Raw genomic sequence first — 24,530 nt, 5'->3', positions numbered from 1 at the left:
TGTGCTCTGAAAGGCCCGTTTTCGCTTCATGCTATATAGCCTATGTGAGGGCAACCATAAGATGGCCACCGCTACAAAATGGAACCCACGTAGTGATGTGAAATAGCGTATACACAGTGCATTCATAGCTAAAACGTTACAAAAAGCTCTTGTACATACCGCATTAACCATTCGCGGTACACTATTACCGAGATATACAGGGGTAGGGCCCTGCCTCCTACGCGGTCCCAAATTCTAAAGTACGACAGACCCTCCTTTTGCCCTTACATAGGCAATAACTATACTCATTTCAATCCGAGTCTAGGTCTATATTCACGAAGTCATGGAGATGTTGCTGTAGCATCATCCTATTACTCAGCTCGTCCCTCGATACAGGTTTCCTTACACATAATGTAGCACAGAGGTCACATATCGCAGGAGCACACTGTATACACAGACAGAACAGGAAAAGGATGGCTGAGATCATTCCAATGACCATCAGAACTTTCCAACCTCAGGCAGATATCAATTCCCAGAACCACCCCACCAGTGACCAATCTCCTTTATCCACGTGTATGGACTCAGATATTTTATGCAGTTTGGAGATGGCTTGATAAACTGTTGGAGCGTTGTCTGGTATGAAAATGCAACAACTGGATTGGATAACCTTACATACCCCACCACGGTCTGCAAGTATGACGTCTAGAACCATGCGGTTCTGCAAAGTCATGAGGCGATCCGCTTGGAGCTCAGCTGTCAAATTACCAAGGGCACCAGCCGTAACATTAACAGTGGATTCAACCACACGAGTCAGTTGTCTCAGGTTCCTACTATTAACCATAGGTCCCCAAAATGGCAGGAAACCCAAAAAGAAATCTCCCGCTTCCTGACCGGCAGTATCCTCTTTACTAATCACGCCTCTCACAACTCTGGTCTTGTGATAGTCGGAGGCGGCAGTAAAGGTTGGCGGCAGCAGATTTGCAATATAACATGTGCCCGAGAAGTCAGGGGGCAACCATGTATATGCTCGGTCATTGCAGATAAAATATGTACCCTTGGCAGCCAAAAACGCAGGGGAAAACTGTGACGGAAAAGTGTACGTTTCAGTACAGTCACTTCTTCCCAGTTGAGCTCTAGGATTCTGACCATTACCTTGCAAACAGAACCGACCTATGTGGGGTACGACCCAGATTGGGGATGAGATTTTCCGCTGTCTTTCACCTAGACTAATACTATACCCCGTCGCGTTCCACCCTACATAAGCTCTCAGCTCTTCTTTGGGAATGGATGAGTATGCATCGATATCTCTACTCATATCGGCAACTCCTTTCATTAAGCTTTATTATTGGTGCTAGGTCTGATGGAACGCGGTTGTCGCGGGGAGTATACTTCTAGTGCATAGAGAAACATAGTCTGGAATGCCCATGACGATCCATTGTAACTATACGGCAGCACTAGATAAGGAATACCCTTATTAATGGTATGTGGCATTAAACCACACACCCAGCAATTGGTTGTTTTCATGACTAGCTGGTGCTGGTGCAGGAGCTGAATAAACGAGTTATTCACAAACTCTGATCGTCTAACTTGTTCATGTTCAGGCAGAGGGTGAAAAGAGTGTGAGGAGATAGTAGGAGGAGGTATAGGCTGTACAGTTGGGGCAATGGGCTCTTGAGAGAAGAATACAAATCCTACAGTAAACACTATCATACTACATAATACAAACAGGCATAAAAACACAAAACGTTTGCTTTTCGTTATTTTACATATTCTTGCTTTAAAATTCATTTCCTCAGTGAGTCTCTCCATCTTGAAAAACTCCATCCTCTAATCGTGCCGCTCGCGGCGGGTGAGTTTCTTCTGATAAGGGGTACGCCTGTCAGTCCAGGGAACGCCCTAGACCAACCAGAACCGTCGACCTAACGTCTTCGGCCTGTACCCCAAAGTCTTGGCACCGCGACCCTGCGGCTGAACCCGGATGGTGGTTCAAAAAACAAAAATCAAGAAAGTCCTTCAGATGGGAGAGCTCTGGTTATCAAAAAATAGAAAGGTGAGGAAAAGAATATTTATTTGTCCATAGGCCTTGGTCTCAGATTGTAGTGGAGACGGCCAGGTACTGTTTGATCTTGAAACAAGAGTTCAGGCTCGGTAGTGTCCAATCGAATTGACGGTGGCACAGCTTCTTGCAAAATGTCGTCACTCTCCTGCGCTGAAGTTGTGCCTTTTATGCGTGCATCACTGAACGTCACAAAACGAGGTACAGTGTCTGTTTCAGAGTCTGCAATACCCTCCTGGACCCACTGGTCATACGGCAGAGGCAAAGGGATCCTTTTGATGTGGGCGCCGTGGATCCAGTTTTTCTTCCCCTTCACTCGAACAGCTGATCTTGTAGATAGTAGTACGAGGTGAGGGCCAATCCAGCGGGGCTCATCGTTGGCTTTCCGCTGGAAGTTTTTCACAAGGACCCACGTGCCTGGTTCGATTGGGTGTCCAGGAGCTTCAGAAGCCGGGGGGAGAGTATCATGCACCTGTTGGTGTAAAACACGCAGTTTAGCTGTCAATTCGTGCAAGTAATCAAACAGTACTGGATGCTCGATTTCACTGAATTTCGTCGGCCTTGGCACACCCCATACATTGTTATGTTATGTTATGTTATTATTTCTTATATAGCGCGCAGATGCCGCAGCCAAGAGGCGTCCCGGCGCTTTAGGAGATGGAACACACAACACAACAATAACGACCGGCATACTAAACTATACAGAAGAAAATAAGTGAGTTTTTAATAGTTTCCTGAACAGAAATAAATCGTGGATGGAGCGAAGTGAGGCAGGCAAAGAGTTCCATAGTGTCGCCGCCATTACCGAAAAGGAGCGTCCACCCATTCTGGATTTTTTAAAACGAGGGATAATGGCTAGATTGGACCCCGCAGACCGAAGAGCTCTTGAGGGGACATAGTGGAGAATAGTCTGGGCGAGAATAGGGGGGGAGGCCAAATTGAGAATTTTAAAAGTAAGGCACAACGCCTTAAACTTAATTCTTTGGGCCACTGGAAGCCAATGGAGGTCATGGATAGTGCTGCGAGCAGAAACAAATTTAGGGAGACCAACCAGCATCCTGGCCGCAGCATTTTGTACCCGCTGAAGGCGGGCAAGCTCAGCTTGATTAACACCTAAAAATAAGGAACTGGCGTAATCTAATCTGGTCAGCACAAGAGCTTGGACTATGGTCTGCCTGGTGTCTGCATCAAAAAATTTAAAAATAGGCCGTAGGCATTGTAGAGCACCAAAACAAGTTCCCGCGACACGCTTGATGTGGGGAATAAAAGACAATAAATCGTCAAGCCATACGCCCAAGTTTCTGGCTTCGGCGACAGGAGTAGGGATAGGACCCAATTCAGGAGGCCACCATTGGTCTCCCCAGAGCGCGCTGTCTCTACCAAAAAGAATGACCTCCGTCTTGGTGGCGTTAAGTTGTAAGCGATTGTTCGCCAACCAACCGGCGACAGCTTTGAGGGCTGCCTGAAAGGTAGGGGCAGTCATGTTAGAATCGCCATTAAGTGAGACCGCCAGCTGGGTATCATCGGCGTATGACACTATTGTAAGACCAAAGCTGGCAGCTACCTGTGCCAACGGAGCAACATACAAATTAAAAAGAGTGGGGCTAAGAGCCGAACCTTGTGGTACTCCCTGCAGAATGGGGCGTGGGGCAGAAGTATAGGGAGGAGTAGAAACTTTAAAGGTTCGGCCCGTAAGAAATGATCAAAACCAATCAAGTGCTAGTTCTCCAACTCCTGCCTCCACAAGGCGGTGTAGAAGAATATGGTGGGAGACCGTGTCGAAAGCGGCACTTAGATCCAATAGGATCAGTGCCGCCGTCTGACCTTGGTCTAATATTGTCCTAATATGTTCCACGACCGCCAAGAGAGCGGTCTCAGTACTGTGACCAGCTCGATAACCCGTTCTGGGAGTTATCTAGAATGTTTGTTTCTTGCAAATGAAGGGATAAAACCCTGTTGGCGTGAGCTTCGGCTAATTTAGCCATCCATGGAAGGAGGGAAATAGGTCGGTAATGCTCTGATTTGGAAGGGTCCAGAGAGGGCTTTTTTAAGATTGGTATAATAGTGGCCTGCTTCCAAGCAGTGGGTACACTACCAGTTCTAAAAGAAAGATCAACTAAGTTCTGCATCGCCGGGTAGCAGCAATCGGCGAAATCACGGAATTGTATGGGTCTCATAGGATCATCCGGAGAACCAGATTTAACTTTGATCGTCAAATTTAGAAACTCCTCTTGGGTAGGACCTGGGATGACTAATAAAGATTTAGAGGTCAAAGGGACACTGTTAATTTCACTGACAAAAGGCGTAGCGAACGACCTGTATATAGACTCCACTTTTTCAACGAAGAACAAGGCCAGATCTTCGCAGTGTGTCATAGAGGCAATGAACGTGGAGGCGGTTCTTTTGTTAGTGAGGTCCTTACACACCCTAAAGATGGTCTTGGTAGGGTTGGTACTATTTTTTATTTCTTGTGAATAAAAAGCAGCCCTGGCTAAACAAATGGCCCTATGATACTTCCTAATGCAAGATCTATAGGCTGCTTTAAGCTCAGTATCATAGTTTTTGCGCCAAGCGTGTTCTGCTTTTTTACAAGAAGCTTTCAGTACCCTAAGAGATTCGTCATACCAGGGACTGGGGGGGCCGGATTTAACCTTACACCACCTAGCTGGTATAAGGACATCTAGAGACTGGGCAAGCCATTTACAAAAATCGTCATAGCCACAGGAGACTTCCTGAGGGGGTTGAGGTTGGCGCTGCAGCAGCAGATTGTGAAAGTGCTCCAAGTTTAAATTTCTCCAAGGGTGCTTGAGGGTCTTAGGCAGGTTGTTATTAGCTGGAGGGATGTTAGTAGCGATATGTATTTCGATCAAATAGTGATCAGTCCAGGCCATAGGCTTGGGCTGGAACACTTCAATATTAGAGGAGATGTTTGTTAAAAATGGATCCAGCAGGTGACCACCGATGTGAGTCGGGAATTTAACCAGTTGGACCAATTGAAATGCCTCAAGATCAGAAAGCAAGCTTTGGACTGGATTGGAAAGCGGTGCTTCCATGTGAAGGTTCAGGTCACCAATGATCGTAAAATTATTAGTTTTCATAACTAAAGAAGAAACCACATCCGGAAGGCTAGCACGAAAAACTCCATCAGGGCCGGGAGGCCTATAGATTAAAAGCCCCGCGAATGTGAGATGGGGACTTACAGTAATGTTAAAGTGCGCACTCTCACATCCAGCTATAGTGGTGGGTAACCAGGCACACGCATAGCAGGTTTTTACCGCGACAGCAATGCCGCCACCTCTACCATTGCGATGGAATGAGTGCATGGTGTAGCCTGCTGGGAGGGCTAAATTAATCACAGCCATAGAGTTATCGTGAAGCCATGTTTCCGTGAAGAAAAAAATATCTGGGTTTTCATCAGTAATCAATGAAAAAATTTCTTGCGAATGGCAAGCCAATGACCTTACATTCAAATGAAATACTTTAAGAGCCGAACAGCTGTCAGAAGCCCGTGTGGGACCAGTAGTGCGTGCTCTAGGGGGTTTAGATTGAAAGAGCAAGATGGGTTGTGGTGCCGGGAGGGTGAACGAACAAGTAGGGCACTGATAAGGACCACAAAGAGGATCCAAGGTACCATGGCGGCACCCACCTACCTCGCAGTGCAATGCGCGTATGTCCTCAGAGGATAACATCCTGTGGCGACGAAGAGCCCTGCCAGGCCCTGCCTAGCGCGGACGAGCGCAGACGGGCAAGACTCTGGCTGGACTCAGGCGCGATGAGGGCGCTCCGCTGCGCGTCACCGCTGCGCGGCCAACAGAAGGCTCAAATAGGCTCAGGAGGCCGAAATCTCGCGATAATACGCGAGAGTGGCAGCGCCCAATCCAAAATGGCGCTAAAATTCGTCCCCCGGGTACCCCGTGCTCCCGGACCCGCCAAAGGCAGTGGTGGTGGTCCCCAAGGGGGGTTTTAAGGTGCAGTATGAGGCCAGGGGGGTAGCAGCATTAAAAACAAGGTAAAGAACAAAATAGAAATAAAATACAAAAACGGGTAGTTTTAAAACTAATAAGCAAGTAAAAAAGCGCAATTAGCGCTAGCGAGGTCGGCATGAAGTGGTCACCTTCTCCGGGCGGCCAAAAACAACCTCATACGGACTAAGTCCCACTCGTGAGTGTACGGTCATTCTGGTGGACAGGAGTGCTAGAGGCAGAGCGTCAGGCCATTTAAGACCTGAGCTCGCTTGGATTTTGGCCAGTTTGAGTTTTAATGCGCCGTTGTAGCGCTCTACTAATCCAGCTGATTGGGGGTGATTTGCAGCGTGGAATTTCTGCCTTATACCTAGTCCCTCACATACATTCTTCATCACTTGGCCCACAAACTCACTTCCATTATCACTCCACACCATTCTTGGCATTCCAAACCTAGGGAAAAATTCTTTCACAAGGGCTTTGGCTGTGGATAGAGCAGTGTTATCCTTTAGGGGATAGGCCTCGATCCATTTTGAAAAAGCGCAAACAACCACCAATACATATTTCAGGTTGTTGCACCTTTCCATGTGAATAAAATCTAGCTGCAAAACTTCAAATGGATATGATGGAGGCGCAAAATGACCAGCTGGAGTTGGGGTTCCCCTACCAGGGTTGTACTTCAAGCATACCATACAATTCTTGACCACGTTCTCTGCACACTTAGGAATTCCAGCATTCTGCCATACTGGAGCTAACAACTTACAGATTCCTTTCGTACTGATGTGTGCCATTCCATGTGCCATAGTAACCACTGGAAGCACATATGCATCAGGTAACAACCATCGCCTATGTTCTGACAGATCAATCCAACAACCATTCTCATCCAACTTACCCATACTTTCTCTCCACTTGCTCAACTCTTTCTCTGTGGCTTCAGCTTGAAGGGACTTTACACTCTCTATTGTGTTTTCGCACATTCCAACATCACCAACCCATCTGGCAGGGCCTGCAACATACATTCGAGTCTTTACATCTTTTGCTGTTTCTTTCGCAACTTCATCAGCAAACGCATTACCACGACTAACATCATCGGTGATTTTCTTGTGCGCACTGCATTTCATAATCGCAACTTGCAACGGTAGGGTCAGTGACTCAAGTAGGTCATTCACCAACTTGCCATTCTGAATCTTAGCTCCATGCGAAGTCAGGAACCCACGTTCTTTCCACAATCGCCCAAAATTATGAGCCACGCCAAAGGCGTACTGGCTGTCTGTGTATATGTTCACTTTCATTCCTTCAGACAACACGCATGCTCTCGTAAGGGCAATCAACTCTGCTGCTTGAGCCGAATTCTGTGGCACACGCGCAGTTTCAACAATCGTGTGCAAAGTCGTGATAGCATATGCAGCAGTCGTATCACCATTCGGAAGCTTGAAACACGAACCATCCACCCATAAAGTACCATCACACTCAGTTAGGGGAGTATCTTTGAGATCTACTCTCCCTTTCGTCTCTTCTTCTGTTCTGAACAGACAATCATGTTGCTCAATCTCATCTAGGTCTGCTGGGATTGGTAATAGTGTAGCTGGATTCAATGGGTTACATCTCTTTATGTGTATATGATTTGCTAACAATGTCAGCTCATAACCAGATAATCGTGCACCAGTTAAGTGTTGTGTCTTAGTCCTGTTTAACAATGTGTCCACAGCATGTGGAACCATAACGATCAATGTATTATCCATTACTAGGCCAGCAGACTGTCGAATAGACATAGCTGCGGCGGCTGTGGCTCTCAGACAACTTGGCAATGCCCTCGCTACCGGGTCCAAGGTTGATGAAAAATACGCGCATGGGCGCGGTCTGTCGCCAAAAGGCTGTGTTAACACTGATAATGCGCAACCATCTTTCTCATGAACATACAATGTAAAAGGCTTGCTGTAGTCAGGGGTACCCAACACAGGAGCTGAACACAATGCATCACGCAATTCCAAAAAACTTTTCTGACACTCTTCAGACCATGGAATAGGATTCGGTGTGTCTTTGCATGTTAATGCTAACAAAGGTTTTGCCAACAAGGAAAAATTTGGTATCCAATGCCTACAGTATGAAGTAATGCCCAAGAAAGCACGCACTTCTCTCTGTGTTCTTGGCACACTCAACTGTGCAATGGCTTGAATTCTTTCTGGGGTCAGTTTCCTTCCCTCCTTCGATAAGAGATGACCTAGGTAGGTCACCTCTTGTCGACAATATTGCAGCTTTGAGAGAGACACTTTGTGATGGGAGGCAGACAAATGACGCAACAATGACAAGGTAGCTTCTTTGCAAACCTTTTCAGTATTCGCGGCGATTAATAAATCGTCGACGTACTGAATGAGGATAGCGCCACTGGGTAAAACCAGTGCATCAAGCTGCGCTTTTAAAGCCTGACTATATATTGATGGACTCTCACAGTAGCCCTGGGGAGCGCGTTTAAAGTGGAAACTGCGACCTCCTAAACTGAAGCCAAAAATGTCTCTGCTCTCTTCTGCAATTGGGATGCTAAAGAAAGCATTCTTTAGATCGATTACTGAGAACCATGCAGCGGAGGCTGGAATCATGGTTAACAAGGCAGTTATATCAGGGACAACTGGAAACTGTGGCACAACAATCTTATTAACCTCTCTAAGATCAATCACAAATCTGTAAACAGGTGGCTGTGAAGGGTCCGTTCGTTTTAAGACAGGTAAAACAGGACTATTGCAAACGTTGCCTCTTGTCTCTTCAACCACACCCTTCTTGATCAAATCGCTGACAATTTCTAACAACGCTTTCTGACCTTCATTAGAGATCTTATACTGGGGAATGCGTGGCAATCTGACATTGGCTTTTAAAGTGACCACATATGGCGGTATTTCCAAAAGACCCACATCATTGGGACCAGTAGCCCAAAGGACATCCGGAAGGGATGACAATTCAGGTGGCATTGCATTTTTAGACAAATACATTGGGGAAATCACTTTCTTGCCTAATGTAAGTTGTACTCCTGAGGGAGAACAATATAGTGTTGCATGCAATCTTTTTAGCAAATCTAAGCCTAGCAAATTTTCACCACAACCTGTCGTTAGAATGAGGGGTGCTTTTAGCTCACAAGGTCCAACAGAAAGTGACATAGGACTAGAAATCGGGTTCCTAACTGGGGCGCCAGAAAAACCTACTGAGACATTCATTTCGCCAGACAAAGGCGCGCCAGGGAGTTTTGAATGCATGATTGAACTCTTTGCAGCACCAGTATCCAGCAGAAAGGGCTCTGTTACATTTGCTGTAGTTACTCTAACATAAGGTCCGCTCTGATCCACTGGCACTGAAACAACTCCCTCTCTCTGTCTACGGCTGTCCTAATAATCATCATCTTCTACATTGTCATCTTCTGCATAATAATCATTATTGTAGTACTGAGCTGTATTACCAGTCGCGTTGGCTTGCTGATCAAAGCTATTTATGGTACTTTGAGGCGGAAGAGGACGCGCGTTCTGGGGAGCATTTCCACGCCCTCTACCCCTAGGAGCTTGCTGACCACCTCTACCTCTTGCGCCATACGCATTACTGTTACGCTGCATTAATTTAGGGCAACTATATTTAAAATGACCTTCCTCTTTGCAATATGAACATTGGTTGGGACCTACAGGGATTCGTGGTTGATAATACCCGTTCATTTGCTGATTACTCTGCAACTGTTGGGGCTGGTGATAGACATCTTGTGTTTGCCTATAATTATTTTGTCCTCCACGTGGCGGATAGGCCTGCTGTAAAAGGACCTTTGTCTTTAGTTCTTTCGTTTTCTTATCTGTTCTATCCTTCTCATCTTTGTCTCTATTCTAATAATACTGTGCAGTAGCCAGTATTTGCGCTGAAGAGGAAACAGCCCAAGAACTTTCTGAATCTTTTAATTTTTTACACAACTCGGGAAGTAGATTCTGCACAAATTTATCAACGAATAACCGTTGGCCACCTTCAGTGCTCATGTCTTGGCCACTGTGGTCAATAAACGTTTCTTCAAACCTGGTGAAGAAATCAGACACTGTCTCATCTTTCTTCTGCTTGCATGCGGATAGTTTGTCCCAATTTACGCGCATCGCAGCCATTATAGTTTTCATATAGGTAATAATTCTACCAGGGAGCTCTGCTACCAAAGGCTCAGGTTTTGCACCACCAACTTGTCTAGCGTCTGCAGCAACGATATTAGCCCATGTGTCACCCAATTCTACAGCGTGATCTACATTACGAATGGATCCCCATAAAGGCTGTGGAACCACATTCCCAAACAGCATATCTATGTCGGCCAAATTCATTACACAAGATTCTGCAGTTTGGGACAACTCCTTATAATATCCTGCAGGGTTTTTACGGGGATCAGGCAATGTCTGTTTAAGTGCTAACACCTCAGATCGCTTCCATGGAACATGTACCCAAACACGCTGAAAATGTGCTGGCATAGCAGCAATACCATGAGCGGCATCAGCCGCAACAGCTTCCTTCCATACCGGAGGTACTTCTCTCATAGGGTATTGTCGCGCTTTTCCCTTTCTCCCCACAGGGAAATCTTGGTCAAACAATGATTGCTGATAATCGCCATTTCTGAGGGACAGTAAAGTCGCGACTGCTTTATCCACCTTGGGGCCCACAATTACACCTGTTTCGAAATCAAATCGCACTCGACACAAGTCCTGTGGGTTTGGGTTTGCACCCTTATCCTCCAATTCATCACAGAGGAATTCACACATTTTATCAAAGACATACCTCTGTTTTGGGGCATCCCATTGGTGAAAAACGTTAACAACTGATTCCACATCATAGAGTGAAGGGAAACCGATCCACCTACGCGCCAGATGATCTAACACCTCTTTCTCGTCAGAACCAGGCAGCTGACTGCGCAATTGCTTACGCTGTAAGGCAGGAGTCGCACTAGATGACCCAAAGAGAGGCGACATTAGACTAGTAACTACATTAGCTAATCGTTGTCGTGCTGAAGGAGAAGTTGAGGCGAAAACAGGGGGATAGACAGAGGGAAGAAAAACAGATTCAGATACAGGTACCGGGGTAGTGCAGGAAGGAGCGCAAGAGGAGACCGCTGGCGTGCTAGGCAAAGTCGCAGAAAGCGCGGGGGTAACAGGTAGCAAAACTGGCGGTCCTTGAGAGGGCTGCACTACAGGGATAGGAGCCAGCTGAAGAGGAGCTGGCAGCTGCGGGAAGGCTTGCGGCATATTTACTAGAGGCTGCGCATTTACAAGCTGTGGAGGTGCGGTGGCATTTTGCGCATATGGGGGTGGCGAACTTAACAAATGGGACATTAGGGAATCCTTCTCATTCTCTTTTGTCTCATCTTGCACAAGGGGTGACAAAACAGGGTAACATTTATCAATCCCTAGTTTGCGCTGTCTATGTAACTGTTCCTTCATTTGTTCCTCCTCATTATCTTTAAATTGCACAGCTGCTTGCATCACTGACATACCTCTCTCTCTCTTATCTCTTTTCGCTAGCTTAATTTCCTTCTGTTTGGCTTCCTTTCGCCATAGGCGGAAAGAATCAAACATCGCCGGCCGGGCTTTCTTTTTAAACAATTTAACTTCCAAATTATCTAAGATATCTGTATCGAAACTACCATTTTGGGGCCATTTTAAAACACCGTCCTTTCTGGTGTATCAGATCCATATTTCATTATATGCAATGGGGCCCACGCCATGTTTTACATAAAGCTCATAAGTAGGAGTTCCAATTGGAGGAACCGGACATGAATCCTCTAACTGGAAATCCCTTCCACAACCCAAACAAAACAATCTACAAAATACACTAGAACCAGGCATCTTCGCTCACTAGTCTAGTTTCAAACGTCAAAGGATTATCGAATACGATAGCCTCGTGAATACACGAGTCCTCTGGCTTTGGGACTTGCAAGCACCAAATCAAAATGATCCCGAAGGATACCAAATTCAAACTGGGAGACGCTCCACTTATACTTAACTGAATATTGATGATCGATGGCGTCACCAGAAGACTCTCTCGATTGTTTCGCTCTACGAAAATCGTCAAGGGTCCAAAACAGGGCGATTAATCAGGGCAGCAGTCCTTCGTAGCCGTCGGGACGCGGAGAACCTCGCAGAAAAGACTTTCGGACCACGTCGACATGCAGGGGTCGATGAAGTGGCGGCCTTCCTCCAGAATTTCCACACGAAGCTCCTCACGAACCTCTGGCTTGGACCGGTACCGCTGAAATCGCCCCGAGTTGGGCGCCAACTGAAGTACTGGGTATTTTAAGCCCAGCGGTGCAGGGGAACACACCCTATGACTTCGGGGTTCTTCCTGTTTCAGACCTACAGAAACACAGAGTCTTCTGGGTGAAGTCAAAGATCAGTTTATTGGCTGCAGACCAATTGCAGGCGTCCTAGAAGTACAACAGCGTGTATGTTCTCAGGAGACTGCTAAAAATCACAGAAACGGGCTTCTCCTTAAATACAGAATTTCCTGCCTCAGGCATACATTCTTTAGTTTATGATATGGCCATTACATGTATACATTTCAAACGAAAAGGCAGAGTCATCCCACATTCCAGTTAAGCCAGCCCGCAATTATTTACACAGCAAAGCTCAGATCCCACATCAGATATCGATAGGCCCCAATAAACATGAGCATCTCCTGTTTTGGGAAACAAGCCATAAAGCAGGAACAGTCAGGTGTGAAAGAGATTAGCTGGAGGCTTGTGTAGGATGAAAAGACTTTATGGTGTGTCAAGCCCTGATGCTAATCACAGGTGGCCAGAGGACGGGGAACTCGTGAGACCAGTTTGACCTGGGGCAGCGGAGCCAAGCTGCCCAGGTCACAGAAAAGTCAAAGAAAGCCACATGTGCTCTGAAAGGCCCGTTTTCGCTTCATGCTATATAGCCTATGTGAGGGCAACCATAAGATGGCCACCGATACAAAATGGAACCCACGCAGTGATGTAAAATAGCGTATACACAGTGCATTCATAGCTAAAACGCTACAAAAAGCACTTGTACATACCGCATTAACCATTCGCGGTACACTATTACCGAGATATACAGGGGTAGGGCCCTGCCTCCTACGCGGTCCCAAATTCTAAAGTACGACAGGACTGCCTCAGGGGCTCCGTGGAATCGCCTGCCCCCACCGGGGTCCCAAACTAAGATATGACGATACGCGCGTCGGTGGACACAAGGTAAACGCGCCGCTTCTGCCTTTGCCGCAACTTCTCTCCTCGATGTGTTCATTTCTCCCACACAGCGTTTCAGATCCAGTGAGGCTAATTCTATTTTTTTTGCCAGCAAGTTTTGGATTATATTCAGCCACACAACCTACTCGTCATCTACTCGTCATCTATTCAACAGTCCGCTGAAAAACTTGCCAAAAAACTTCATCTCATATCTCTCTCCTCCGGGAACCTCCGCGACCGCGTTTCGACCGGCCGCCATGTTTTCCCCGCTAAGAAGTTGTGTTGCTCTTCTGTTACTGTTCACAACGCAGGGCTGGAAAATGGCAGCAAATGTATTCGAAGAAGTAAAATTGAGAAAAACCTTCAAAAAGTTTGAGAGTAATAACGATTACTAATGATTAAGTCTGTAACTTTTGTTATTAAACTGGAAAAACTGTACAAAGTTATCGGAGTTTAACTGTCAACATTATTTGTATGACAGGGGCATACAAATTTGGCAGAACATTAAAAATGCTTTGTTCAGAGAGTCCTGGACGGGAGATTCCTCAACTCCGGGTTGAAGAAAACGCACCGGTCACACACTCCCACGGTCACCATTAACGTGCTGACCGCTGGAGCGTCTGGCCCGGGGTTTTTTTTTTTTTGCCGGGAGTTGAAGAATGAATGACAAGTTGGATTGTGATCACGTAGAGATCACTGACTCTCTAAACATGAGGTGCTCCTTCTTCTGAAAGAAATAGAAGAAGATCTGTCTGAACATACCTAAAGGACTGCCCGTGCTGTAGCCTGGACCTATTTTTCCCCTTCTCCTGGGATGGTATCGTCATTTCTTCAACTTATATAGTTTGGCTAAAATCGTCTGTTCTGCATCCCCATCCTGGCGGGTCCCTGGAAGTAAATTGGGGTCTCGATGATGTGGCATTCCTGAAGAAGGCGTTTCACACCGTAATGGGCGTTGGGGATTTCCAGTATAAGCCACATTCGTTTGATAAATTGTACTTCAGTCTGCATACGTTTGATAAGTTTCGAAAGGAAAATATAAATTATTAAAATAATACTAAAGATTGTTTGAATATGAAAAGGAATTATGGAAATATTGATTGATATTTTTTTTTACTATGTGTACAAATGGGTGTAAGGGTTTGAAAGTATGAGGCATGTGGTATAAATTGTTAGAGATGCGAATGGTGTTTTAGATTGAACATGTCATATTTCTTGGAATACCTGCATTGTAAATATTCAGGACAGATTGCCTGACTACTTGAAATCGATGTTATTGTTCAGGAAAATAATTGATTAAATAAGTGTTTCATACATTTATAATAAAATGATAAATAAGAGAATATTCTGACTCTGGGTCGTCCATTGCTGTATATATCGTAGATTTAGGGATTCAAGAACCTAAGTGGAAAAAGGATGCCAGGGGATTTTGTCTCTATATAGTAAATTTTAGCCAGTCCAGCGTGGTTATTTTTGCTATAAGCCTTGACCCCAGTGATGGAGCGCAAAAACCCTGGCAACGGGGAAAAAGCAAACCTCCTTACCAGTATCCTTCCCTGCATCACAGACCTGACGTCACACTAACTCATTCACACATGCATCCATTGGTGGGGCCCATAACGCCAACACTCACACTAACCATTCACTGGTCTGCACGCAGTTGGAGGGATGAGCAGTTCAAGCGCTCGAAAAGTCGTGGAACACCTTATAACCTATAGGGAAAGAAAAGTTAATTTACAAAATATACATCAATACCCCTTCCACCTACAGATCTCAGTCCTAAATATCAAGGCACTCCCTCCACGTGGTCAATGGACCAAATAGTTGGATTGGTTGATGGTGATCTAGAATCAGCTAAAACACATTTCAGGATTTAGATCTTATCCTTCATAATGAACCACAAACTTAATTATTGTTAATCAATTTTTGTTTATCTAAAATTTCTGGAAATGTTATATTTACATTTGGAAATTTATATCAAAGTTCAATTATAGCACAGAACCTCATATTTACCTAATCTGGCTATTCGGAGTCCTCTAAGTCATCGGTCAAAGTTCATAGTTTTCTGCTCAGCACGCTACAGTCTCAAAGGATCGGTAAAGACCAGAGACGTGCAAGCATCGGTCAGTGCCAATAGAATTTAGGAAAAGTTCGCCGTCAAAAGGTAATTGGGCAGTGTCCGGACCCTCTAGGATTCAGAGAACGTAGCAGTCACCCTGTAGTAGAGTTCGCATAGCGTCACCGGCGTGGTCATCAGAATGAGCGATTTCCACTCAATAGTTAGCGTCGGTCAGTAGGTAGGTAGGTAGGTCCCTCTCTATTATACCATGTACTTTTATAACAAAATCACAGTAAAAGTTACATTTTGATAGTTTCGTACAGTCGTGATTGGTCGGTTGAGATCGTCCGATGGGGTTCAGCACAGTTTGAAGGGTGAGGTCACAAGTTCAGTCCGTACTGTTTTTTTGTGAATGTTCATTGTCTTGTCACTTGGCTGTCATCCCACCGTGGCCTTGCCTTGGTACAGTGGGATATGGGTCACAAAGAGGCCGTAGGCGTCTTTGTCGCTCATGCGCGGTTCGCTCTGCGCCTCGTGGGACAGGGCCACTTCGTCATGTCGCGTCGGCGGCCATCTTGGGATTTAGGCCCAAACGCCAACTTAAGCGAAACAAACACAAAAGAGTAATTAATGCATAGAAATAATAATTCTAATGTTAATCCCTTACTAAACCCTCTATGTGCTTGCATTTATCTAGCATATAGCGATATTTAAAGCAATTATATTCCCCCTTTTGGTCCTCTTCTCGAGCAACATTACAAAGACATTACAAAAGCAACATATATCATGCAATATACAATTTATTACATATACTACTGTTAGTATGCCTATGAATTTTAGTCATTAGGTTATTTAGCCATGCAATATGCACTCCCACGTGTAATTTGGTTATTAATAATGTTGATTTAATATTCATGCAAACTCATTTAATAGTATTATAATTAATAGATTAATCAATTAGTATTTTCACGCAGAATATGGAAGGTATACCAAATTTTGTACTACCTGCTCCATCACCAGCACTGAAAAGCTCTCCCAATGCATCTCTGGGGCTAAGTGCCCAAGAGTTAAAGGTAGACTGTTGCTAAGGGGCCAATTCAATTGCATTAGAGGAATTACCTTTATTATTCATGATGCTTTGTTGGTACCAAATGTTGAGTTTCTGTGAGCTGCTTGCAATTTAGAGTGGGTTGTTCAGTGCGGTTTTCAGGTCAGTGCCCACAGCTCTTGTCTGTGGTCTGACTCCACTGCTTCGGATTTAAAAGCTACTCTTAAGGATCGTGACACGGGAGCTGCCATGCAGCAGCAAAACGGGTAGATACAAGTCTGAGCTGTCTGCTTACCTCCTCATCAGCCCTTAGCACACAAGGGCGTTTATTATCCTTCCTGCAATCCCCATCAGCGAGTTCCAAAATTCATGGGAAATTCGCTGGAATTCTCTATAGCACTGTGGTTGGGAACATCCACCTGCACGAGTATAGGTTCTTAGGCATCTAACATATTTTAACTTGCAGACAAGGCAACCCCAATGTACATCTCATCTTCCTACCAAACCTTATTGTAAACAACCTCTGTAACCTTTCTGCAGCCCTTAAGCACCTATGTGATTGACCTAACCAGGAACACTGCTTAGTTCCCTTGCGTCTCCTACCCTTTATGATGATGTCACTCCAAGGGGCGTTCCTTCTGTCTAGGCCTACCTTCCTCCACTTTCGAATGTTTGTCGGAGATTTGTTGCACAAAAATCCATCTGCCAAGTGTCATTCCTTTTACATCTTGATTTGTGACCGCTGAAGACTAAAGCCTGCTAAACAGGACTAGCAACATGTGCTCTACTAAATGGATATGCCTTTGCTGCCTCGGTGTAGCACCTGGTAAAGTAGGACTGGCCTGACCTGCCTATAAGTGCATTAATCTGACACTGCGGTAGGATGCATTTTAACTACCAGTCCAGTGTACGGCAACACCTAACTACAGGATATTCAGACAATTGTATCTAGGCTTTTAAATATCTTTATTGAACTTTGATTAAAGGAAATAACAGCCATAAACATTATGGGCCCGATTCACAGAACAAACTTAAGAGAAAATCCTAAACTTACTACTTTTGGTATTCACAAAAGTTAGGATTTAGTCTTAAGTTTGTCTTAAGACAAACTTAAGACAGACTTAAGACATACTTAAGACAGACTTAGCATGCTGTGGGACTTATTCGTCACATGTAAATAACAATAATTCTTTATTTGCATTCCTGCAATGGTGGCTGCCATCATTAATCTCAAACTCGTGTCCTGATTGTAATTTAGCCTGAAAGGTTTAAATCTGCGACCAAATCTATATTGCCCATTTTGACTTTGTGCTCTTGATAAATTGAATATTTTATCTGTGATTCAACCTAAGTGGCTTATTTTGATTCCCCCTTACAAATGGTAGTCTTCACACCTTTTTACACATGCTCACAATACTGTATAAGCCACCTGCTATCACAGGCACAAAGAGGAACCCTCTAAATATAGAACAAACAAGTAAATAATTTGATATGAATGGGTATCATGAACATTTGGCAATCAGAAAACTCACAATCACCTCATTCGCTTCAGGAGAAGAATCCGGACTCAGACTCAGTGGTGAGTGAATTTGGTGGCACAGGGGAACCCCCATACTCACGGCTATCCTCAGCCACATTGTATTTCCCTTTTCAAAGTGTTCCTGTAGCCCTTCAGTGCCACTAGACAGACACAGAGAATTGGAATTACATCACAGTTTTATTAAAACAAGGAATGGGGACTATGTTAACATTTCAGGGATTGGATTGGTTCACCTACCATTGGCATGTTAGCTTCAACTTTAGGAATTATATCTTTAGCCCACTGGACTTCGAAACCTACCTAAGATTAAACTAAAGCATCAAGGCACTGCCTCTGCTTCTACACTCCCTCCAGACATCTACACTCTGCCCAACTGGCCCTGGCCACTATCCCACAGATCTGCTAGACTGCATCTGGAGGAAGATCCTTTTCCTACCTCACTGCGAGGACCTGTAACTCCCTGCTTCTGGACAATAGGCAATCACCATCGCTGTCGTAATTCAGGAAGGACCTCAAGATCTAGCTCTTTGCCTGAATTGCAGATCCCCCACTCAGCACCTTGAAACCCTCACGGGTGAGAAGTTGTGCTTTATGAGAAACCTGATTGATTGGTTGAAGAATTCCCTATTTTCTTTGCTAAGGATTATTGGTTGCCTGCTAGAGGAATTGAGAGGAGCTGTCCAAACCTCTGCATCATCTCTGCTTTTAGAGACATGATCCCAAGAACTGAAAGTGAGTTGTGTATGTAGGCCACAGTGTTTCTTAGACCAACTGCGCAGGAGGCTGCATCCTACCTACTAGGTGATTATGCCTCTAATGGGGCCTAACATTCAAAAGGTTGAATATGGTTCAGGATTAGAGGAGGTTGCAGACCACTTCACATAATCCCAATTACTTGTGCTGCTTAAGAGACTGTGTAAGTCTTTGACCTTTGTGAGGGAGTAGGTTCCTACATCTGATGTCAAGTGGACTGAGCGCCTAAGACCAGTCCAGAAAAGCCAGTTTATAATATCTTTAAGTATTTAATTTTGCTTACTAACTTTGTATTGTAGGAAATATGCTTGATTTATGAAACAAAAGCTCAGTATTTGCAGTTTTCAGAACACTGTTATAAAAGAGAAGCTTGAGGCATAATCTCTTTGGATAGCTGCACAATGCCATCCTGCTTGGAGAATTTATATTCCCTCAAAAGCTGTTTGCCAGGATCTCTTACCAGGCTAAACTAACTGTGTGGAGCTTTGGTCAGACACAGCACACAACTTTGTCCTGCTTGAGCTCATTGAGTTTTTGAAAAGTGACTAAGTCTGGACATGTGGTACCAGCCATTACACCAGATGTAAATATGAGTGCTTGCCTGTTTGCCTTTCCTGGTCCCTTGGCCTTGTATATCTTTTTTCATTGACCCACCAGGCTTAAATGGATCCAAAATGTGTCTGACCTACAGGGAGCCTTTTACAGATATTACAGCAATGGCGCCTCACTGTAATTTTTCTTGCACCAGATATTTTTCTTTGTATTGTGGGGGGTGCAGGTGCTATTGTTGATGGTGGTTCCCTGCTAAGTGTGAGGTCTGTGACTAATAGTCTTCTGGGGACTTTAGCAAGAGTCACAAATTAGATGGGATGAGCAAGGAAGACCTCTTTTACCCTTAAAGGATGTTCATCTGAAACTTGCTAAAATGTACCCTGTAAACAAAGAAAAGTACATTTTCAAAACATAGTTTTACACTTATGCATTTTATCAGGCATCTGTTGAATTTTGCTTCTATTCACCCCTGTACCAGGGTCTTTTTTATAATGCTTTTTTCCGTTCTCCTGGTTGTCCCAAACAGAGCCGTGAATATGGCAGAAGAACTGGATTGGATAATGGACTAAGGGGCATATTTACATTGAGCAAGTGCCACCGCAGCATAATTGTTTTTGGACGCAGCAGCAGCGCAATCAATGCTCCACACTCCTACATATTTAAAAACTGGTGTATCAGGACCAATGTGTCAGTTTGTAGATGCCTGCATCACATTATATCTGCGCCAGGTATAAAGTATGCAGGGTAGGCGTTCCAATATTAAAAGCCACATAGAACTGACACTGTGAAATTCACAACTTTTTTCTGTGTCACCCTACGACTTGACTACGTCAAAATCCGTACGCCTTCTCAAACCAGGCGTAAGGATTGACACAGGGCTTTTAACATGGGAATCTCCACTGTGTTCTGACACATTGCTGGAGTTGCATCAGTCTTACAACCAACTGCAGCAATGTGTCACTTTAGCGCCAAAAGATGCATCACAATTTCTGACGGATCCGTGAATCCTTGCTCCATGGAGCACTGTACTGTAAATACAGTGCATTCATGGCTTAGGACATTTGCAGCAGCCGCAAGAAATCTGACGCATCGATACGGATACGTCAGTTCTTGTAAATATGCCCCAAAGAATGGAAGCCATCAGTGAATTCTGATTTGCATACCGCTGACTGCATAAACTTGACTTGTGCTGACGATGTTGTTCTGCAATCTTCTAGACCTGTTGCTGCATTTCCAGTTCACTGTTTATGTGTTGGTGTTTTGATTTTCTGCAGGGTCCTCATGGAAGCTCTGCTAAAAGCTGCCAGTTAGTTCTATTATTGGTGTCTTGGTGCCATGTAGTTCTCTCTTGTGTGTTTTGACCTCCCAGGTATTAGTGTCAGCTCTCTGAGCTGTGTCGCTTGCAGTCTTCTGTGATGCATTTGGTATGTTTGGAACAACAAAGAACCTGGGATTCATCTTTGCCTTCAGGCAGTGTGTTGTAAAGTTACTGTACCTTACAAGCAACCATAGCTCAGATATTTCCCTAAATGCAGGATGCAAGTTGATGATCTAGAATACATATTTTGGAAGAAATTATCACTTTTAGTATATGGTCCTAATTATTTCAACTTTTTAAAAACACCTTGTCAAGAGTTGAAACTGTTACATTAACATGATTTAGAATATTTTTATACTGAAACTGAAATTAGATTTGACTTCAGTCATGGATTAATTGCTGTGAAATTTACTCCTAGATGGAAACAGATGGAGCCATGGCTCCTTCAGCAAGGGGTTTTTCTCTTATTGTATGTCACTTTTGTAACCAAACCAAGTACATTTTGTATAGGAATGATAATTTGTTTATATACTTCGTACAACAGGTGTCTCAATCCACTCTATTGCCCGAATGCCAGGAGAGGGTGACGCCTAGAGCAACTTTTTTCTCTCGCCACTTCTCTCCACCCCCCCCCCCCCCCCCCCCCCATTCAGGAATGCTTGTACTTATCCAAGTTACATTCTGCTGAGTGGTGAGTGGGGCAGTGGTAATTATCATCAAATTGCTCCTGTGATTTAACTTCCTCGACAATTGTGGACTCTTATGCATATGCATTGTGGATGCATAAACCTAAGCTTATGCAGTGTTGATGTGTGCAATACTTAGATTTCACTTTCTTTTTTACAAAGAATTTATTTTTCTATATGAAAAAAAATCCCTTGCTCTGCATCTCCTAAAATGTTGTTGCAATCGTATAGGAAATGTGAGTGAATACCAACAAAGTTACAATTTTTTTAAATATATATATTATTGAGTTTTTGAAGTACCACACAGGCAGTTGCCCGACATGAACCATTTTCATACAGGATGATTGCATATTACCAAAAATTGAAATGTCATTGGGTACATTTTGTATACATAACAAAATTAAAAACCAAAACTTGAACTTTGCACAGACTGTCCCACCCCATCCACACTGGCGAGCGTTTGTGAATACATATACAGATTGAAAACGGAAAAACACGATATCATATATTATGGCCAAAAACATCCCGTGGAAGCTGCTGTTTAAGGGGATTGTGAGGGAAGAGGAGGAAGGTCTATGCCTCTGTAGGTAGCCCGTCGTGACCAAATTTTCCTATGTTTATGCGGGTAACCCCATGCTTGGAAGACTGCTATTCCTGCACCCATGCAGGTGTCAAGTGCCCTTTGCCATTTTCCAATTGTCGGTGGGGAAGTCCCTTTCCATGACTGAGCGATATTGCACTTGCCTATTGTTAGCGCAAGGAACAGTAAGTGTTGTTTGTAACGATTCCCCCCCTATATCATCAGTACAATGGAGGAGGAATAGTCTCGGGCCTAATGGGAAGTCTCAGGACAACACCTCCTTGAGGCAGGTCAAGACTCTGCACCAGAAGGGTTGTATGGCAGAGCAGCTCCACACTGTATTGAAAAATGTCTCCTCTTCCCTATCACAGCGTAGGCTTTGTGGGGATGCAACAACTCCCATCCTCCAGAGATGAAGGCGTGTATAGTATACCCGATGGACATATTTAAATTGAATGAGATGGTATCTACAGGACACCGCGGCACCCCTGGGACTAGCTATAGCCGCTGCCCAATCATCATCAGTCAATTCTGGGATGTCATCTTGCTATGCCTTCCTAGTCTTATGGAGAGTTGTAGTGGAGTGCGTTGTCAGTGTTTGGTAAATTTGCCTAATTTTGTCTGCGCCCAAGTCGCCCATAAGGAGGCGGCCTTCTAGCGGGTGGAATTCAGGGAGGTCATCCAATTGCTGAAGCATTGAAGTGAGAGCGTGACGTAGTTTGAGATACTTGTAGAACTGGGTTTTATAAAGATGAAACTCTTCCTGTAGTTGCTGAAAGGAGTTTAATGTGGTACCCCGCATGATATCCCCTAGTGTAGAGATGCAAATCAGATCCCCCTGTCAGAACCCCTTCAATGTTGTCACCTGGCGGAGGTAGGAACCCTGCCACAGGGGCGTTGCCTGAGTCAAGCGCCCATACCAACCTATTCGCCGGACCGTATATCTCCATAACTGTATTGTTGTTCTGTTGGCGTGGGGTAGAGAATCGAGTTTCTGCGCGCTATATAGCAGCCGTAGGAGAGGAATCTCTTCCATTAGTTTGCGTTCTAGGGCAAACTCCAGGGGCTGTGGGTGTGTTATACCACCAATCATTAATAACCAGGAGGTGAGAGGCCACGTAATACGAGTATACGTCAGCAGCGGCGATCCCGCCACAGTATGTAGATTGTACACAGGCTACTCTGACCGCACCCCGGCCCTATGAAAATGTATTAAGAATAGCATTTATTTGCTCAAACCAGGACGGCGGTGTATGATATGGGAAGTTTTGAAGTTCATATAGTACTCTGGGGAGAGAAACCATTTTAAAAATAGCCGAACGCCATACAGCAAAAGAGGTAGGGAAGACCATATGGAAGACTCATTGCGGAGTCGAACAAGGAGAGGGTTGATATTGCGCATCCAGGATGCCTTGGGGCAAGAAGACATATACACACTCAAGTATTGGAAACCGTCTGTAGCATGTTTGAACTGGGACTCCCAGGCACCTCGACCTTGCTGTCCGCAAACTGGGAACAACACTGATTTGGAAGGGTTGGTATGGAGACCGGTGGTCTGACCAAAGACTCGAAGAATCTGTAAAATACGTGGGCCCGAGATCCATGGGTCTGTCATGAAAAATAAGACATTGTCTGCATATAACGCTATACGATAGGATAGGATAGGACATATATGTTTATAGAGCGCTCGATTGCCATGACGTCTTGGTGCTGGTGTATGAAGAAAGGGAGTATGACCTGTGGTTACGGATAAGACTATGTGGCAGTAAACAGCCATGTTTTCAGGTCTTTCCTAAAGAGCTGCCGATTAGGTTGAAATGTCATAGCTATAGGCATTTTGTTCCAAAGCTTTGCAGCACAGTGCGATATAGTTCTACTACCCCACCTTGCTCATCTGATCTTAGTAGTTGTAATAAGACCCAAGTTGGCAGATCTAAGGGCACGCGAGGGAGTGTAAGGTGGAAACATTCTTTGGATAGTCTCCGCACCTCCACCATGAAGTGCTTTGTGCACCAGGCATAAGGCCTTGAATTCCACCCGCTGTTGGATAGGAAGCCAGTGCAGTGACTTGATTCCTGCCGAGGTAGATTGTCCTTTAGGAATGTTTAGAAGTAGTCTTGCTGCAGCATTCTGTAGAGACTGCAGTTTTCTCAACTGGAACTTGTCAATCCCCAAGAAAAGGGCATTGCAATAATCCAGTTTAGACAGGAAGAGTGCCACCACGACCGTCTTTTGCAGTTCTTGTGAAATGAACGGGAAGATTTTTCTCAGGGTTTTTAGTAAGAAGAAACAGGATGAAGTAAGACTGTTTACCTGGGCAGAAGAATTTAATTGGGCATCAAAAATAACCCCGACATTCCTGACCTTGGGGACGGGAGACGGGCATACTCCAGCCTCCACCGGCCACCAAGAGTCGTTCCACAGGGGCCGGCCAGGGCCAAAGTCAATCACCTCCGTTTAATCAGTGTTAATTTTCAGGAAGCTGTGGTCCATCCTTGTGATGATCTCAGTAAGACAGGCATGAAACCTGGCAGCTGTGGCCTCAGGCTGGTTGTTGACGGAGATAACGAGCTGAGAATCATCAGCATATGAGGCCAAGGCAAAACCATGCCTCCTGATAAGTCTGGCCAACGGAGTGACATAGATGTTAAACATAGTAGGAGAGAGGGCCGATCCCTGTGGTACACCACATGGCAGATGGAAACTATACGATTGTAGACCATCCCAGTGCAACCTTTGCTCTCTAGCCTCCAAAAAGGAGGCAAGGAGGGCCAGGGTAGTACCATCGACCCC

The 24,530-nt window shown here is 44.8% G+C and overlaps 1 protein-coding gene across 3 annotated transcripts in view; it reads left to right on the top strand.

The window, feature by feature from the left end:
* Positions 1–24,530, top strand: part of LOC146866522 (coiled-coil domain-containing protein 17-like) — a 621,178-nt gene that overhangs the window by 179,411 nt on the left and 417,237 nt on the right. The window lies entirely within an intron of this gene.

This window comes from Triturus cristatus, chromosome 2_1 (genome assembly GCF_964204655.1).
Source record: "Triturus cristatus chromosome 2_1, aTriCri1.1, whole genome shotgun sequence".
Taxonomy (NCBI): domain Eukaryota; kingdom Metazoa; phylum Chordata; class Amphibia; order Caudata; family Salamandridae; genus Triturus; species Triturus cristatus.
Note: the sequence above shows the minus strand (reverse complement) of the source record. Positions and strands in the feature narration are given on the sequence as shown.